Source organism: Aegilops tauschii, chromosome 7 (assembly GCF_002575655.3).
Source record: "Aegilops tauschii subsp. strangulata cultivar AL8/78 chromosome 7, Aet v6.0, whole genome shotgun sequence".
NCBI classification, from domain to species: Eukaryota; Viridiplantae; Streptophyta; class Magnoliopsida; order Poales; family Poaceae; genus Aegilops; species Aegilops tauschii.
The window spans coordinates 34,781,345-34,786,507 of record NC_053041.3 but is presented as its reverse complement, the minus strand read 5'-3'; the positions used below and the strand labels follow the sequence as shown (position 1 = coordinate 34,786,507).

Sequence of the window (5,163 nt, the reverse complement as noted above, 5' to 3'; positions counted from 1 at the left end):
TTCCACCAAACTCTCACAGTTGTGAGAGTAATGCTCTCCATCCATCTCACGCTTCATATATACCACTCCTTGTTCACCCAATTATATTGTTCATCCATCCACAGAACGTTCTAAATTGTGATTCTTTACTCGGCATATATGTAAGCCCATGAGGTAGTTGTCAACCACAAAAATAAAGAGTATATCGTGATAAAACAACCAGAGAGATTTTTTTTTTGGAAATGGAGGTATACCCCCGGCCTCTGCATCATAATGATGCATGCGGCCCTTTTATTAAAAATTTAGAAAGTATCACCACAAAGGTCTTACCGCTCGCAAACGGAGCAAAGCAAAGCACATAAAACTGAAAAATACAATCGGACAAAGACAACCGGTACGGTGATAATGAGGACAAGCTCTCTAGACTCCTATCCTGTTATGCGAACGCCATCCGAACCGGTTGAATATAGTCCGAGCCACCATCTCCCATTGGTTGCACCCAGTAACCAAAGGCTCCCTGGAGTCCATAGGAGTGAGTAACCAAAGGCTCCCTGGAGTCCATAGGAGTGAGTAAGGACCACGTACGGATCCAAGCTGTAGCTCTGAAGATAACCTGCAAAAAAGTTAAGTTGTGTTGTCTGGTAAATATCATATCATTTCTGCAGTTCCATATAGCCCATAATAACGCACATATTCCAATCCGAATACGAGCTGCCGTGAACTGTTCAACCCCAGCTAACCACGTCCCAAACAAAGATGCAATATCTATGGGGGGATTGATATTAAAAGCTATATGAATCGTTCTCCAAAGTAACTTGGCAAGTGGGCATTCGATAAATAAATGCTGTATTGTCTCATCTTGAGCACAAAAACAACACCGCGAGTTACCTACCCATCGCCTCTTAAGTAAGTTGTCCTTTGTGAGTATTACTTGCTTGTGGACAAACCACATGAAAATTTTAATCCTCAAAGGAACCTTAATCTTCCATATATGAAGTGACCTTGAGATGGGGCCAGAATTAATCAGATCCGTATAAAATGATTTCACCGTAAATATCCCATTTTTAGTTAACTTCCATTGTGTGGAGTCCGGCACGTCGGAGAGTCGAACTTCAATCAATCTCCGAACCAAGTGCATCCAGGCTGTCCATCTCTCACCCACTAACGTACGTCTGAACTGGATGTTCAAGGGAATATTTTGAAGGACGATACCTACGTAATCTTCCTTACGTTGCACACTATTGTAAAGGGTAGGATATTGTAAGGCCAGAGGAGTCTCTCCTAGCCACGTATCCTCCCAAAATCTTGTTGACATCCCGTTGCCAACCAGAGAGATATGTATGGACATAATATGAGAATTGGAGACATCAGGGCATTAGCAAACACTGTTTCTGGGTTTCTATTGACAAACTGGGTGGCTCGTACCTCCGACACAAAGCAAGGCCTGTGAGACTGCTAAGCTCCCAGATAACTCAAACTGAACCAAGTGACAATTGTGCAGAAGCCAGTTGTCGCACCAGAATGAAATGTGGACATGGTAAACAAAATTGAGCCCAAAAGATAGTTTGAACACAGGTTATCCATTTTCTACGACACAAGACTGTCAAAAACCTGAGAGTATAGAAACATTCATGTCACTCTCCTAGCCTAGCAGACAGTGGCATTGACCAAATCGAAACAAATACAGTGGCAGCGCGGAACACATATATAAGATGCTGGACATGGTAAACTTACTCTGAGCAAGCAGTAACTAGCTTTGGTCATGGCTCCCCTGCTCTCCTCCCTCGCTGCATCCACGGGCATATGCATAGTCTCAGCTCTTGCCGTAGTTCTTCTGGTTATCACCCTCTACATCCTCGGCGTCGCCGGATCCTTTGCTGTCTTCTGCATCAGAGAGTTCACCCTGAGAGCCCATGACCGGCCGCTGCTCATCGGGACCGTGTTCCAGCAGCTCAACAACTTTGACAAGATCTTCGATGAGCATGTCAAGTATGCGCTCGTGCACCCTACCATCAGGCTCGTCTATCCTGGGCACAGTGAGATCTTAACCGCCGACCCTGCCGTCATCGAGCATGTCCTCAAGACAAACTTCAGTAAATACAGCAGGGTAGTTCTTGCTTATCATATTTGTTCCTCCTCTCTTTCTTGCTAACCAATAATATGGTGGATTGGTGGTAGATGGTTCATTCTGCATGTCAGATGTTAAACTGTATCCTGCAAAATTTAAACAGAGGATGGTCAACAGTCAAAACTCGAGTAGTCTGTAGAACATATTGTCATGTGATATCAACCTTTGAATTCAGATTCATGCTAGTCAGACTAATCATATACTCCCTCCATTCCAAAATAGATGACTCAACTTTGTACTAATTTTAGTACAAAGTTGAGTCATCTATTTTAAAACGGAGGGAGTACGTGCTATTTAGAGATAAACTGAATGCATGTGCCAATTTGCAAAAAGTAGAAGACACTGCTGAGTCTTGACTACAATTTGACAATGACAGATCCTATTTCACAGGGGGGCTTCAACACAGAAATCGTCAAGGATCTCTTTGGAAATGGGATTTTTGTGACAGACGGGGACAAGTAGCGACACCAGAGGAAGCTATCAAGCCACGAGTTCTCAACCAAGGTGCTACGCGACTACAACAGTAATGTTTTCAGAATGAATGCTGTAAAACTGGCAGAGAAGACCTCATCTGCAGCAGCTAACAGAATTACCATAAACATGCTGGTACTTCCATGATTATCTACCATCAATATAAATAGGATAGTATTGTAACTGCTAAGATCATATATCTAGCTTTAATAGTTCAGTCAACGCCTGTCAAATTTAGAACTTTATAACCTGCAAAAGAGAGAAGCAAATCAAATCCTAGCTAGACCTAAACTGCCAAACAAAAATTCAGTTAACCATTCATGGGAAATAACTGGGGTAAATCTAGTTTCTCCAGAACTTCTGAATTGGGCTATCCATTACTCAGATTTCTGAGTGAGCAAAGAATGAATTGACTCCGAGTTTGAAGTTTTAGGTACACACTTGGAGTGAATTAATGCGCATTTGCTGGCAGTTATCTTAATTTCTACCATTTCCTCAGGACCTTCTGATGAGAACAACTATGGATTCAATATTCGAAGTGGGATTTGGTTTTGAGCTTAACACTCTATCTGGATCAGATGATCCAGCATTGAATTCAGTAAGGCATTCGATGAGGCAAATTCTCTTGTTTACTGTCGGTATGTTGATATGTTCTGGAAGCTGAAATCTTAATACCGGGTCAGAAGCTAAACTGAAAAAGAGCATAAAGATAATTGACCACTTTGTGTTCCAGTTGATCCATCAAAAGAGGGAGAACATGAAAAACATAAGTGGCCATGTAAGAAAAACTATTTCAAAATTTTACATATGTTCAATTCTATCTTTTATGATAAATGTAGAAAGCCAGAGAAAGACCCTGAGACGATGAACGATCGTTACCTTCATGACATAGTGCTCAGTTTCCTGATGCTGGTAAAGACACCACATGAAATACCCTTACATGATTCTCCTACATGCTCTGCAAGAAACCGGTAGTGCAGGATAATGTTGCCTTTGAAACCATAGAATCTATTGAGTGGGCGCAAGAAGATACCAGCATGGAAATGTTCTCGGCAAGATTGAAACAAGGTGCTATTGGCAAAATGCATTACCTCCATGTTGTGATTACCGAGACTCTCCGGCTGTATGCTGGTTTTCCGGTGGTATAAATGATTCCTCTTGCTATTTCCTTTTAAGTGTAGAGTCCAACAATAACAACTCCAGATATGCGTCGACATAATTTAATTAGGACATGGCATACACAGTAACTTACTTTGTGGTACACTTTCAGGATGGTGTACTACCGAACGACCATCAAGTGATAAATGGAGCTGGAATGAACTATATGATCTATGCCATGGGGAGGATGAAGTACCTTTGGAGGGACCATGTTAAAACTGCCCGCTGAAGAATTCAGGGCCGGATGAAATGCCTTTTGGGAGGATGAAATTTCTTTGGAGGGACGATGGGGAGGATGGTTTCATTTTCCTGTAGAATTTAAATTGCAATTTTCATTTAACAAGTCTTCTCTAATGATCAGGCAGGACCACATATCTGCTTTGGGAAAGAATTTGCATGCAGACAGAGGAAATCGTTGCTGCTACCCTGATACAATTTTCCAGGTTCGGACAGGAAGACGAATCCAAGGGTCCAACATACAAAACAATGTTTACCCATCACATGGATAACGGCCTTCATCTATTTGTGTACCCCCGTAACATGTCTGCTTCAACAACAGAGCAAGCTGCTAGATCCTCTGTTGTTGCAGTGAACTATGTACCTTACAAACATCTAAATTTCAAGAAGTTTTAAAAATAAATGTCACCAGTTGAGTTTTCATCAGGTTAGTCAGTTTATTTATATTAGTTTAACATTGGCGAAAGAGAGTAAAGTAAACTGTCAGAAACCAGAGAGATCCAGACTGGTGTGATGTCAACCCCAAATTTGGATGTGTTTGGATGCTGTTCAGCTAGATTTTCTTTTTATTTTCATTTTCCGTTTCTCTATTTCCTTTTTGAATTTCAAATTGGTTAAAGAAACAAACTTGTTTTAAATCCATCTTGGAAATTTAACATAGGGGTCAAGGTCAATACTTAGGGCTTATGGAATTTAATTTCCTAAAAAATTAAAATGTAGCCCTTTTTGAAATAATTCCCTTCGTTTTTTGAATTAATTAAAAATGAAAAACTAACTTACACTTTTTTTTAAAAAGGCATAAAAAATTATATGGGACTTGTGAAAAATACTTCACAACACAAGTTAAAATTTTAATTGTCACCCTATTTTAGGGCATCATTTTATTCCCTAAATATTCTGGTGTTCAGTCTAATTCCCAATTGACTTTAGGGTTTCAAATAAAATCTACGAGTTTATGGAAATTGTTTCCATCCCAAAATATTTATCAAAAGGTCTTATGCATTTTGTGATCTTAATTTTTGTTTTATAAATATTACCTAAATGACAGATTAGTGTTCTGAATAATTCCGAAAAAATGGAAAATTCCTAATCAAAACTTTGAGTTTTGCTTTATGTTCCCTCTATGTAACCGAGTCTGCGAGATATCTAATAAAGAGTAGCTTTGAGTTAAGGGCTTTATTTTCTTGCTT

At 40.0% G+C, this 5,163-nt stretch overlaps 1 pseudogene; it reads left to right on the top strand.

The window, feature by feature from the left end:
* Positions 1-1,741: 1,741 nt before the first annotated feature.
* LOC109785859 (cytochrome P450 704C1-like) lies at positions 1,742-4,959 on the top strand (annotated as a pseudogene).
* The last annotated feature ends 204 nt before the right edge of the window (positions 4,960-5,163 follow it).